We start from the raw sequence: 15,438 nt of genomic DNA, 5'->3' as shown, positions 1-15,438 counted from the left end.
TTTTGAGATTCATCTTTTCACACTGAGGACAACTGAGGGACTCAAACACAACTATTAAAAAAGGTTCAAACATTCACTGATGCTCCAGAAGGAAACACGATGCATTAAGAGTGGGGGGGGGGTGAAAACTTTTGAACAGGATGAAGATGTCACAATTTTTCTTATTTTGTTTAAATATCATTGTTTTTCATTTAGTACTGCCCTTCGGAACGAACAGAAGACTTGCATGTTTCCCGGCAGAAAGATTAAGTACAATTTACTTTGATATTTGAATTCAAACGTTTTCACCCCTCGGCTCTTAATGCGTCGTGTTTCCTTCTAGAGCATCAGTGAATGTTTGAACCTTTTTTAATAGTTGAGTTTGAGTCCCTCAGTTGTCCTCAGTGTGAAAAGATGAATCTCAAAATCACACAGTCACTGCTGGATAGGGTTCAAATATGCAAAAATGCTTAAACTGATGAATCTGCAGGAGCTGGAGGTTCCCTTTCGATACTTCACTCGTACTGCGTATGGGGAAAAGTCTCCCTTTTTCCCCATCACTGAAGCCTTTTTCAATAACGCAGTGTAACTGCATCGTCATTGGTTCACTCATAGACAAGTCGTTGAACCAATGACGGCGCGGCATAGCTGCGCGGCCTATGGCGAGAGAGCGCGCGAACTTTCCCGCCGAAATGGGCGGGGCAAAGGGCTATATAAGCAGGCGTTTCGCCATAGGATTTCAGTCCTTTCTCCTTCAGCGACGACAACGCATCTCTTCGCTGATCTCCGCCTGAAGCCTGAGGAAGCTCGCCACCTTCAGAAGCTCCCGCCGCCGTCTGAAGAGGCCCCGCAGCGGACCCAGCTGAACTCGCCGGTCGGAGACAGCGCCGGCGCCCTCGCTGACTGCCGCCCCGAGCGCCGTCCTCGAGACGCCCGCCTCCCGCTCCCGCTTCCGGCCGCCTTCTCAGCGTGTCTCCTGCCGCCATCCGGCGCGCCTCTGAGAGTTTCTCCCGTGGCTTCTGCCGTTCTAAAAGAGCATTCCTCCAGCGGTTCTACCGCTCTAAAAGAGCTTCCGCGGCCCTCGCCGCTCTAAAAGAGCCCCCACAATCGCCGTTATAACGGCGGCGGCGTTGCTGCAAATGCCGCGCCACTCCTGTGGCACGTGCATAGCCCCTCTGCACGACGACGACGGACACAGCGAGTGTGTCGCGTGCCTGGGCAAGTCCCACGCCGACGGCGCGCTCGCTGGAGCCTCATGCCCGCACTGCGAGAGCATGAGCCTCGGTTCTCTGCGCTCGCGGGTCGCCTTCTTCACTGAAGGCGATCTCGCCGCTCGCGCCCTCCCGTCTCCTTCCTCCCGCGAGCCGGCCAGGAAAAGACAGCGGGGTAGAGCGACTCGGCGCCCGGAGTCGTGCGAGCTCACGCCGGCCCAGCCCCCGCGTGCCTCGCCTTTTCCCTCTAGAGAACAATCTCCCGTCCTGTTCTCCCGACCAGAGCAGCGTCCCTCTGCAGATGCGAGCGACCTCGTCTCGTTTGGAGGATCCGACGAAGAGCCCAACGACTCCATGTCTCTTGCGGCTTCTGAAGCAGAAGGATGGGCTGGCGAGCCGGACGAACCCGCTCCCCCGCCTCCTCTGGAGCCCATTGAACACGGCCAGGGTATGGATGCCGAGCTCTTCCGCATCCTATCCAGAGCAGTGGAGGAGTTAGACCTCGACTGGGCCCCGCCGGAGGAGCCATCACGCGGCCGCCTGGATGAGTGGTTCCTGCCAGGCCGTCGCCAAGCCCCTCGCCAGCGTTCCGCTCCCTTTCTTCCTGAGGTGCACGAGGAGCTTACGAAGTCGTGGCGCGCTCCGTACTCCGCCCGCCTCCACACAACGCACCGTTCTGCCCTCACTGCTGTCGACGGCGCAGAAGAAAAGGGCTATGAGCACTTGCCGCCCCTGGATGAAGCGTTGGCAGCTCACCTTTGTCCTCCCGCGGCTGTGGGATGGAAAACTAAAAGAGCCCTGCCTTCCAAGCCCTGCAGAACCACCTCTACACTGGCTGGAAGGGCCTACACCTCTGCTGGCCAAGCTGCTTCGGCACTTCACACCATAGCGATCTTCCAGGTGTTCCAGGCTAACTCCTCCGCTCCTTGGACGAGTACGGCACTTATGCACCTGCCTTCAAGGATCTCCGCAGCGCCACCGATCTAGCCCTGCGGGCCACGAAGGCCACTGCCCAGGCCATTGGGCGTTCCATGGCCAGCCTGGTTGTGCTTGAGCGCCATCTTTGGCTCAACCTTACGGAAATGAAGGACCTGGATAAGACGGCCTTTCTGGACGCCCCAGTCTCCCCTTCCGGTCTTTTTGGGCCAGCGGTGGATAGCTTCACTGAGCGCTTCACAGCAGCGCAGAAGTTGTCTCAGGCCATGAGACACTTTCTGCCCAAGCGCTCCAGCTCCGCGTCTGCTCCCAGCCGCCCCAGGACTGCGCCGGCTCAGCAGACCAAGCCTGCACCATCCGCCTCTCAAGCAGCACCGCCTAAGGAGCATCGTCAGCGCCTTCGCCCTGCTAAGCGCCAATCCTCCTTCCCGAGACACCAGGGACCCCGGCCCAAGATTGTGCTGGACCCAGTGACTCCGAAGACGTCCTGATCCAATAGCAGGAAGGAAGAGGGTCGGGGAATGTCTCGTTACGACCGGACCACCCCGAAAGCTCCCTCGTGCAGTCTCCCCTCCGCCTCGTTTAAACCCGGGCGCGGGAGAAATGCTCTGTGTTGTAAATGGGCCCACACTTGTTGCGCCCAAACAAAACGCCGTTTTCACGGCGAACACTATTTTACTTCCTCAAAAAGAGAGCAAATTTCTTCTTCCACCCCCCTCGGTGCACGGCCCCCCTCCCAGCGGCCTATCACCCGACATCATTCAACCCCTTGTCACTCGGGCCGAGGCCTGGCAGGCCATCCCCGACGTGTCAAGTTGGATCCTAGGGATCATAAAGCAGGGCTACTCGCTCCAATTTGCACGACGGCCCCCTCGCTTTGGAGGGGTGCTTCAAACCTTTGTGAACCCGGACGACGCCCCTGTCCTCCGGGCCGAGGTCATGACTTTACTGAAGAAATGGGCTATAGAAATAGTTCCCCCTTCAGAAAGCGAGTCAGGCTTTTACAGCCGTTACTTTCTGGTCCCCAAAAAGGATGGCGGCCTCAGGCCCATCCTAGATCTCAGACTTTTGAACCGCTCCCTCATGAGACGGAAGTTCAGAATGCTGACGTTGAAGCAGATCCTCGCACAGATTTGTCACGAGGACTGGTTCTGTTCGCTGGATCTGAAAGATGCATATTTTCACATCCAGATAGCCCCCCTTCACAGACGATTCTTGAGATTCGCATTCGAGGGAGTGGCGTACCAATACACGGTCCTGCCCTTCGGGCTGTCTCTGGCTCCCCGCACTTTCACCAAGTGCATGAACGCGGCACTTTCCCCTCTGAGACAGATGGGAATCCGGGTTCTGAATTATCTCGACGATTGGCTCGTTCTGGCCCATTCGCGAGTCGAGCTGGAACACCACAGATCCGTACTCCTCAGCCATTTGCAATGCCTGGGTATCAGGGTCAACTTAGCCAAGAGCTCACTGCTCCCCAGCCAACGCATTTCGTTTCTGGGGGCAGTTTTAGACTCAGTCCGCATGGCGGCAGTGGTCTCGCCAGAGCGCGCCCTGGCAGTACAGCAGCTCGCGGCTTCCGTCAAGAACAAAGCCTACCTTCCTCTGAAGCTCTTCCAGAGGCTCTTGGGGCTGATGGCTTCCGCCTCCCCAGTTCTGCAGCTCGGCCTTCTTCGGATGCGGCCGCTACAGTTCTGGCTGAAATCCCGGGTCCCCCCACATGCCTGGCGGCACGGCCGCTTTTGTCTCAAGGTCAATCGGGCCTGTCTTTTAGCCCTGAAACCTTGGATGAACCCTGCTTGGTTCAGTCTTGGGGTACCCCTACAGGCAGTGTCAAGAAGGACGGTGCTCTCGACGGACGCATCCAACTCAGGTTGGGGGGCTCTGTGCGAGGGCAGACCGGCCTTCGGCTCGTGCTCCCACGAGGAAAGCCATCTCCATATCAACTGCCTCGAAATGTTGGCAGTCATGAAAGCCCTGCAAGTTTTCCAGGCTCACTTGACGGGACGCCACGTCTTAGTCCAATCGGACAGCATGACTGTGGTGTCATATATAAATCACCAGGGCGGTCTTTCGTCCAGCCGCTTATGCGCTCTGGCAAAAAGTCTTCTGGAGTGGGCAACACCAAGGCTTCGGTCGCTCAGGGCGACTCATATACCTGGCAAAACCAACCTGGGTGCAGATATGTTATCCCGGAGCAACGTCCCCTCAGACGAGTGGATGCTCCATCCCCAGATGGTTCTCAGGATCTGGGAGCTCTTCGGGAGGGCGGAGATAGACCTCTTCGCCTCAGAAGACAACTCTCATTGCCCAACATATTTCTCAAAGGAAGTAGATGCGTTGGCCCACACCTGGCCCAGCACACTCCTGTACGCATTTCCCCCGATCGCACTGATCCCTCAGGTCATCAGGCGAGTCAGGGAAGACAGACACAGAGTCCTCCTAGTGGCCCCGCTCTGGAGGAGCCAGACTTGGTCCTCAGAGCTGTTCAGGCTCTCCACGAGAGCCCCATGGCCCATTCCCCTGAGGCGGGACCTCCTCTCTTTTAGGCGAACAAAACAATCTGGCACCCAAAGCCAGAGCTCTGGGCTCTACATCTCTGGTCCCTCGATGGGAGCCGACTAACCTTCCCAGGGACGTACTAGAGACCATATCTCAGGCGAGAGCTCCGTCCACGAAACGCCTCTACGCCCAGAAATGGTCGGTCTTTGTTGGTTGGTGTTCTACACGCAACATAGACCCCGTAGGATGTGATGTATCTCCGATACTGTCCTTCTTACAGGAGCGTTTGGATCTGGGGCGCTCCCCCTCAACGCTCAAGGTATACGTAGCAGCCATCTCGGCGTTTCATGCTCCTATCGCTGGCCAGTCAGTGGGTCGAAACAGCCTTGTGGTTCGTTTCCTGAGGGGTTCTAGGTGGTTAAATCCTCCTCGTCCCCTTACTGTTCCCACTTGGGACCTTTCCTTGGTCCTTAGGGCTCTCAAAGGTCCCCCCTTTGAGCTGCTGAGTTCAGCTGACCTCAGGCCGTTAACCCTGAAAACCGCTCTGCTACTTGCTCTAGCATCAGTCAAGCGCGTTGGCGACTTGCAGGCCCTCTCTGTGAGCCCTGCGTGCCTCGAATTTGGGCCTAACGACTCTAAAGTCGTGCTGAAACCTAGACATGGCTACGTACCCAAAGTGCTCTCTACTCCGTTTAGAGCTCAGGTCATTTCGCTCTCTGCTCTTCCTCCCTCCACGGATGAACAGGAGCTGGAGTTACTCTGCCCTGTCAGGGCATTGAGGACCTATGTAGAGCGATCGCAGCCTTTCTGGCAGTCAGATCAGCTCTTTGTCTGTTTTGGTGGCCGCACCAAGGGGTCTTCGGTCTCAAAACAACGTCTCTCGCGTTGGATAGTTGACGCGATTAATCTCTGTTACTCCTCCTTGGACATGCAATGCCCCTTAGGAGTTAGGGCTCATTCCACCAGAGGAATGGCTTCCTCCTGGGCTTGGTCTAATGGAGTTTCCATTAAAGACATCTGTGAGGCGGCCGGCTGGTCCTTGCCGTCCACTTTTATCAGATTCTATCATCTGGACGTTCCGGCCTTGCAAGCCCGGGTCCTCTCGGTGTAACTAGATGGCCTCTTCGAGTTCCATCTCTCACCGAACAGGAGTTATCTCCTCTTGTAGTGTAACAAGGGTTACGACAGCTTTGCCTTCCTACTTGCTCTCTCGGTCCCCCTTCGGCGTCCAGAACAAGTTATGTCGTTCCCTGCCGTGGCACGGCGCGGTTGAATTCGTTCCCCATACGCAGTACGAGTGAAGTATCGAAAGGGAACGTACTCGGTTACTAACGTAACCTCGGTTCCCTGAGATACGGAACGAGTACTGCGTTACTTGCAGTGCCACGAGGCTGCGGCTTCAGTGTCGTCGCTTCAGTCGATTGGCCTGAAATCCTATGGCGAAACGCCTGCTTATATAGCCCTTTGCCCCGCCCATTTCAGCGGGAAAGTTCGCGCGCTCTCTCGCCATAGGCCGCGCAGCTATGCCGCGCCGTCATTGGTTCAACGACTTGTCTATGAGTGAACCAATGACGATGCAGTTACACTGCGTTATTGAAAAAGGCTTCAGTGACGGGGAAAAAGGGAGACTTTTCCCCATACGCAGTACTCGTTCCGTATCTCAGGGAACCGAGGTTACGTTAGTAACCGAGTACGATTTTTCTGAAGAACAGAGCTCAGTTTAACTGCTCAGGACAAACAAGAGACTCATGAACAACCATCACACAACATAAAAACAGTCGTGGATCATCAGGTAACCACACACAGTATTGAGAATCAGTGGTTCACATACTTATGAATGGGGTTATTTTAATAAATTTCAGCTGTTGTTTTGTCTTGTGAACTAAATGCAAACATCTTTTATGTAAAATATCTTACTCAGGACAGTACTAAACAAAAAATAACATGCATTTTTTATTATCCCTCTTATTTTATTAAAATAATTCTCATTTTCACAGATTCTGAAAGGGGTTCACATACTTTTTCATGCCACTGTATATACTGTATGTTAGTCAATCAATCATTGGTAAAATTATATATTAAGAAAAAAAGTATTTAAATGTTTTTTTTAAAATATACAATTGATTGAAAGGGAAAAATCAGGCGTGCCCCTGAAATCCAGATTAGCGTAGGCTCTGTTAAGTCAGCTAAATGAACCATTAATCTGAAGCATCCGTCGCCTATGATGGCAGCAATTACAGGGAATTATTTCCGTTTAGGCATCCCTTATTTTATAAGAGGCCGCCGTGAAAGAGATCTGCCAGGATCAGTTTTGGCATGACGCTAAACGTTTCTGAGGTTTCAGAGCTCATAAAAAGTTGTCACTTTATTTCAAACAGCAACCACAGTTGAATGGACTTTGTATCCTTCTGGAGAAGCCATCAAGAGCTTGAGGTCTGCTGGTTATCGATGGGGGGACGGAAGTGGTTGGAGGAAACTTTTATTCTTCTGTTGTCATTCCAAATCATTAAGACTTTGTTTGACCCACAAGCCAATGGATAATTAAGGGTTTCTTTCGCCCGACTGCTATAGCGAACGCGCCTGTCTGGCGTCCCTTGTCATTCTTCTGAGGAAGGCAAAATTATTTATGAGTCCAATGGTGCATACCTGACTAAACTGTGATGGTTGCGAAGTAGCCAAGACATAATCGTAAGGCCTGGAATTACATACCTCGCTGTGATACGCATGAACGGCTAATTCTTTTAAGGTTGGTTTACTTAGGAGGTCATGTAACTGAGAATAGTCCTGAAATTAATGTTATTGTAATTGACATTCATAATATTTTCATATGTAAAATGTTCAGATTCACTATCAAAATCTGTTTGAAATATGCAACGTGGTAGTCGGTTGTTTAATGTGTTGCAGTTTATTGCTCTTACTGGGATGTTTTGGCACATTCGGATCCATTGATCTGATTAGCATGTTGGACTGAAACAGCGGTTCGGGCAGCTGAAGTGTTTTGGAGCTGCCAGTGCAGTGGCGCTAACATTGTGAAAGCAAAACAAAACACATGCCCAAGTGAAAACATCTGGTCTCCGTACGCGCTTGTGCTGTGTGCTTTTTTTTTCTTTCCACGATTGGATGAAATAAGCAGAACTATTACGCCTCTCATTCACAGGTTTAGACTGGGCTTGTCGTGAAATCAAACCAAAACATAATAATGTGTAAACACAAAGTACGGGACATTTGAGCTCTCCCGCCTCAGCAAAGACATCCAAAGCATTGAGGTTTCTTCTGACGAGAGCTGGTCCCAAGTGAAAATGACAATGGAGTGCCTCAGAAAGGAGTCCAAGCATAAAATGTGTTTGTTAAATGTCTGGGTTTCCTTCCGAACAGTGAATTTTAGTTATGGTTACCGCCAACCTCATCATCCACACAGCCACAGACCCTCAGTACCCCTCAAATCTACAATGCGATCTAGGAAAAACACAGCTAACTTGTATTCATTGCCATATCAGATTCAAAAATTGGGCTCAAGGGTCATATTTTTGCATAATGAGTCCATTATATTATGGTTTAATGTAGGCTATATTTAAACTGTTTTTTAAAGAAATACTTTTATTCAGCAAGGGTTCATTTAATTGATCAACAGTGACAGTAAAACATTTGTTACAAAAAAACCTATTTCAAATAAATCTTCTTTTGAACTCTCTATTCACCATTGTATAAAAATTGATAATAAATGATAATTAAAGAAATGTTTCTTGAGCAGAAAATCAAATCATGTGACACTGAAGATTGGAGTAATTTAGTTTTGCCATTACAGGAATACATTTTGAAATTAAAATTTATGTAATTACACTAAGTGGCAATTATTTATAAATTAATCACACACCTAATTTGGCTGAGAAAGTACCCTCAAAAGACAATTTAAAGTCGTTATTGTGTTAAATGAGAAAAGCATCAAATAGACATTACAAAAAGAAGTTTTTAAATTTTTAAATGCGTTAATAATTTTAACGTGTTATTTTTCCTCATAACTATTTAAATATAGTGTTGCAGGAAAGTGTGTATAATGTTCAGATGATGATTGCTGATTGTCATGACTGAGCTGCTGTAGTTTGCTGCTGTAAGAGCAGATTTTTCCAGGTCAAACTGCTACCCTGTGATCCAAAGGAAAGATTTTGGAATGGAACATCTCATTTAGGACAAGAACATTTAAATCTCTAGTGCTAGACCTGCTACATTCTATTAGATTTTAGCATCTACATTTTTTTTTTTTTTTTAATTACAGAAATAGATAAAGATTATTTACTATTATTTTTGATACTAGAACATATCATATCCATCAGCAATACCTCAGATAAAATTGCTTGTGTACAACTGGGCTACCATGTGATTGTTCGTTCATCCTCATGTTGTTTCACACCTGTATGATGTTTTTCCACTGTAGTTTCATTGAAATCTTTCCCTCCACAGTAGCTCTCAAATCTCAATCGCACTTCTGTTTGATCACTCTTGGTGTGATGTGAAGGTTTGCCAACCTGTGGTGATGTACTGTATTTATACAAGGCAAATGGAGGACAGCCAAGTGACTCTTGAATCCAAGTATCTATCTGATCTGCATTCATTGAAACTGTTCAGATGGCAGCTAGTAGCTACAAATCAGCATATCGGCTATTTTTTAAATAAATAATAGTCGTAAAAATGTACACTAAATTTTAAGTTGTTGTAAATAAAACAAGGATTATTGGAGTATGTTTAAATAGAAATTAATATTTCAGTCTTTCTACTTCAAAATTTCACATTTAATTCATTGCTTTTTCTTTGCAGTTATTAATTTACTAGCAATTTCTGAGTAAATCCTACACCATTTTTTTTTTCAGTGTATGTAATCCATAAAATCTATAAATAGCAACCATTTGGGGGAGAAAAAAAAAAACCTACATAACTGAAGGAATCTCCTCTAGCACATTAAATGATTATATGATTGAAGGGTTCACGGTTTTCAGATGGAATTAAGATAAAGCCTGCCATATATAACACAATATTATGACAGCATTTCCCAGCATTTAATCTTGTGGCTTGTACTGCCAAGACAATATCTTCAGGCACATTACGAACACACTGGTCTCTAATTGCTGCATCATTGGCATGAAATAAGTGTATATACAATATACCTCCAAAACTCCTCTGAAACTCCTTGCGTGTAATAGAAGAAACTCCTCACACAGTTTTGTTCCTGCAGGAATGAGGTTGATTCGGAGGCAGGACCCCGTCAGTCACATCCCGCAGTCACTTTCATTTCCAACAGCCCCTTTTGTTTTACTGTTGATCTACAGGCTCTAAACTTTTCAGCTTGACATAAGGAATGTGTGCATTTCATCATGTTTTTGACAGCGCAAAAGAGGACGGTTTGTTCTCGCACGCAGCAAAGGCTGCCGGCCCGTGTTTGCCTTGGACGTCAATGAATAACATTGTACGTGGAGAGGAAATTAAAAATGCAGGGTTGTAATTTACAAGAGAGTGGAACTGATTTAACGCACCCAATCCTCTCCTTTTCATTTTTTTTCTAGCCGCTGTTCTTCCAAGGCAACCAAATCGGCCGCAGCTGAGAGATGGTAGAGCTCTCTTGTGTCGCCAATATCAAGAGCGCTGAGGCTGCCAGTTCCTCTCGTCTACTGAGGTGTGATGGTGTGAAAGGTAAATGAGTTATGGGATCCAAATGTTGCACGTTTCTCTGCTCTCCCTTGCACTGATCTACCACGTTTTATGCATTTGCAAGGAATGTTTAAGATCTATGGTCAAACTGTTATGGCAAAACACATTTTGTGTGTTTGATCTTGTTATCCTATCCTACAGAATGTTATCTTGGTAGTATTTATACATGTACATTTATGTTTAGATACTAAAGCCCCGTTCACAACCATTCATTTCAATGGAGAGCTGGCAATTTCCGGCGACTGCAGAGACAGTCGGAGCCTGCCTTATATTAGACTTATATTAAACTCCCATAGTACATAGACAGAAGCTCATCCTTACTTGCTTGATGCGGCAGAACAAACCTCATTGGTTCTTCTGGAAGCTCAAATGTGCTGCGTAAAACATGAGAATGAGCCTCATTGGTTCTCGCTCGTCAAGAAAGCATGCACATGGTAAACAGAAGCTCAAACGTTGATAAATGTTTATATGCAAATAAAAGCCTAAATTCAATCTGTTCATCATATAAAGTGATCAGGTCTCTTGAGAAAACTCGGACTAAACCTCTAGATTCATAAAGATTAGTTATATGATATCCTTATGACTTTTTTGAAGTGTCAAAGTGGCATAGCTGTCAATGGAGGGACAGAAATCTCTCAGATTTCATTGAAAATATCTTAATTTGTGTTTCGAAGATGAATGAAAGTCTTACGGGTTTGGAACGATGTGAGGGTGAGTAAATGATGACGGAATTTAAATTTTTGGGTGAATTAACCCTTTAAGATGTTAGCTTTAAATGGAGGTAATGGCATTAAACATATTTAATTAATCTCTTTAATTAAATATGTTTTATTCCCTCACATCGTTCCAAACCCGTAAGACTTTCATTCATCTTCGAAACGCAAATTAAGATATTTTCACTGAAATCTGAGAGATTTCTGTCCCTCCATTGACAGCTATGCCACTTTGACACTTCAAAAAAGTCATAAAGATATTATAAAACTAATCTGTATGAATCTAGAGGTTTAGTTAAAAGTACACTAAAATCAATGTATTTATTCAGTATTCTATGGACCTCTACTTTGGATTCATAAACATAAACATCTCTAAAGGTGTATAGGGCCTTGCATTAGATATTTATCAGTGTCTGTCTAAACCTTTAAAAATTGTGTGCTAGAAATAAATTTTACATATCAATGTGAATATGATAAAATCTGAAAAATATTATATATATTTTTATATAAAATATGATACACACACACACACGTCATCAACGCTCTATGCCATCAATAATGAAATTTCAGCTGCCTGGCCCACTGGTGACCAGTTCATTTGACTGCCCTCATCATCATTACCTCTTAACACGGCCTCTGGGAACATCTAAATGTGGGCAGTATGATTAGTACATGAAGCTTTCTGTGCTATTACGCTGAAATTTTCCATCTGTCAGAGGAAATTATTCATATTCATGTAAGGCGAATACTTTATTTCGAATGCCAGAAAGAGCATAGAGGTGACAGAGGTGAATTCACTTGTCAGTCACGCTACGTTTTTTGGTGGAGATTTTTTTTTTTTCTTTTTACTGTCTGTGAGTTATTTTAGTGTTGGTTTTGGTTCCAAAACTTGCAACAAATCTTTCCCTATAAATCACCAAAAGATGGCGACATTGCACAAACATACACGTGTGCGACCGTCTTACTCAATATTTCCTCTTTTAAATGTCCTGTCTTCACTCTTCCCGCTGTTTCAATAGCATTGGAGATGAATTATGTGACAAGGAAGGATGTCTGCGCATTTGTGCGGCCGTAGGGTAGGCTACACAGACATGCACCGCTGATTTACGGATATGTTTGAAACTCCTTGATAAATATTTGATGCAGTGGCAGCAGTCAGTGGGAGCTAAAGGAGGTGCAGCAGACAGGTCCGAGACCACAGGGAGGAAAACCCATGCGATTGTGTCGGAAAAATAGGGAAAAAACGTCATTTAGGAGCAGCATGAAGTTTCAGGGCAGGCTAAACGAGATGGATGAAGTGGTAGCTGAGCTGTTTGCATAGGACAAACACAAGACGGGGGTCTGCTTCTAATGATCGCAGGGAAGACGCTGGGCCTACGGGGTCGCGCCAGAGGAATTTTCCTAAAAACACAGACTTCATCCCAGCCCAAGATAGACAGGAAAAGAGTGAACAGTCGAGCGAGGACCCTCCAGAGAGCAGTGAAGTTTTTTTCCAGGAGGGTTTGGCGTGTTCTTGTGGCGCCGGCATGGGTGTTAGCTGACGAGAGGCCGTCATTCCCAGTTGATGCTGTGAACCCGCGTGTTGTTACTGAGCGAAGGCTCTCGCCTTGCTGACTCGTAGGGAGAAGACCCTGTTTGCAAAACCGAACCCGAAGAAAATTAAAAGCTAGTTAGGAGATGACACATTCGTTGGTGCAGATGTTGAGTTGGAGTTGAGAGCTAATATTTTCTGTCTTAACACATTATGACATCCTCATTAATGTAAGGGGAAAAAAATGATCAACTTTGATACACAAGCGATACACAATTATACACACACACACACACATGTATGTGTATATATAATAAATATATATATATATATATATATATATATATATATATATATATATATATATATATATATATAAAATTTTAGTTATTATATTTATTTACAATATATTATATAACATTAATGACATATCAAATATGCACATATACGTAAATATATATTTGTGTACAGTATGTGTATTATACAATTTAATAATATAGTTTATGTATACTTAGTTATACATTTAATATAAATTGTGTTTTGTAAAAGTACTATTATTAATGTAATGTAATTTAATGTATAATTAACACCAAGTCAAGTGTGTGTGTATGTGTATGTATATATATATATATATATATATAATGTAAATGTAATAAGCTATCACAATCTGTGTCAGAATGCTTTAACACAGTAATTGACATAAAATGTAAATAACGTCAGCACAGGCACGTTCTCATCATTTAGGATGATTATAGTGCACAATCCGGTCCAAACTGACAATTGACAGAATGATATGAAAATGATGTGTGAGATGGAAAAACACACACACACACACACACACACACACACATTGCATTTGAGGTCTACCCAGGATTTTTTCATTTATCATGATGACTGACTGATAACATTTTAATGCACCTGAGTACTCTGTGGCCAGTCCAGATTCAAGAATTGCAGATTCAGGAGTTGAGAAGAGCACAATCTCTTTTTTACTAACTCCATAGATTTCTTTGTTTGTGATTGACAGGTCTTAACAGGATTAAGGCAGTTGGGTGTACAGTGCAGTACCTGGGATTCATTTAGCTCTTTCCAAACACTCGCCGCATCTGTTTGTTTTTACTATCGCGTTATGGACACACTGGAAGCTCTGCTTTCGCTTTCCAATACAGCAACAAAAAAAGATCTAATCTACACCTGGTTGAAAACAAAAGAAAGAAAATAAAACCTCCCATGCCATCTGATTTCTTTAAGATTGTAAAGACCCTTTCGAAAGACTTGTGCCACGCAACGTTAGATCTCCTTTAAGTGAAATTAAAGTGAAATTGAACAGTTCTCTTCCACTCTCATGAGCCACAACTGAAGTGCCCTTGAGCAAGGCACCTAACCCCCAATCGCTCCCCGGGTGCCGCAGAAAAAAAAGGCTGCCCGTGCTCCAGGTGTGTGCATTTTCAATACTCACTGCTGTGTGTGTAGAGCACAAATTTCCGACTGTTATGAGCTGGTTCTTACACTCTTAAAAAAAAAAAGGGGTTTTCGCATCGATGCCATGGAAGAACCATTTTTGGTTCCTCAAAAAACCTTTCATTGAGCAGTTCTTAACAGAACCACTTTTCCTTAATGTGAAGAACATTTTAATAATCTAAAGAACCTTTTGCCACCGTAAAGAACCCTTTATACGAATGAGATGTTCCATAGAAGATAAAGGTTCTTTATAGAACCATCAATGCCAATATTTTTAAGAGTGTATTAGCGAATCAAAAACATACAGCACAGCCTCTTTGTTCCAATTTTCGAACGAATGATTCTTATGAACCTGCTTATTTAGTGAATCAAAAATCTTTTGAGCTGGTTCTATGTAGTGAAGTAAACACGTACACTCTTAAAAGTAAAGGTTTCACAGCGATGCCATAGAATTACTTGGTTCCTCAAAGAACCTTTCAGTGAGAAGTTCTTAAAAGAACCATTTTAATCTAAATAACCTTTTTTTCCCCATTATAAAGAACCTTTTGTGCAATGAAAGGTTGCATGGATGTTAAAGGTTCTTCGAGGAATCATCAATGCCAATAAACAACTTTTATTTTTAGCTTACAAATGACTGTTATGTTGTACTTGAGGCTTAGATCAGTTTAAAGATGTGCGTTATGAATTTTGTCAGTGGTATTTTATAAAAATGAATTAATGACAAATGTTACCTCATTTATTTGTTATAATATAATATAACATAATATAATATTTTGAAATGATCTCATCATTTTGCAATGGAATTCCAATTCTTTTAGTTCTTTTAAAGAACCAGAATCATTCATAGGAATCAGATCTGAAATCGTAAAGTTTCATATGATTCAAATCCTCAACTTTAAGTGAGCATAATGATGCATACAAAATCTACATTATGTATATGATGTGACCTTGAATATCTACACCAGAATGGGATGTTAGATACATCCGGACGTTTTCCAGAATTAAATAAATTATTCACATTTGTACAGTCGGGTTCCAGACTTCCCTTGAAAAGCCTCACAGAGCATGATGGAGCTGTGTGACAAAAGTGAAGCTGATAAATTCATCTGTCATCCAGCAAAAACACATCAAACCCCGGATCATGTGAATAAACACCCCTGTTTACTTAGGGGCTGTCCCAGCAGCTTGAGTTTTAATTCGTCCTTGTGCATTTTTACAGATCCATAAATATCCAAACGTGCACTGCGGCGTAGCATAACAAGGACCAAGAAAAATAATCCCGGGGAAGTCGAGATACAGAGACTGTGTGTTCGTTCTGAGGCAGAGGAATTCGATTGCTATACATTAATTAAGTCGTGGCTTCTCTAGAATGACAGGTAGGAGTAGTCACCAGAGGGCCGTCTGA

Source organism: Chanodichthys erythropterus, chromosome 4 (assembly GCF_024489055.1).
Source record: "Chanodichthys erythropterus isolate Z2021 chromosome 4, ASM2448905v1, whole genome shotgun sequence".
Classification (NCBI taxonomy): domain Eukaryota; kingdom Metazoa; phylum Chordata; class Actinopteri; order Cypriniformes; family Xenocyprididae; genus Chanodichthys; species Chanodichthys erythropterus.
Note: the sequence above shows the minus strand (reverse complement) of the source record.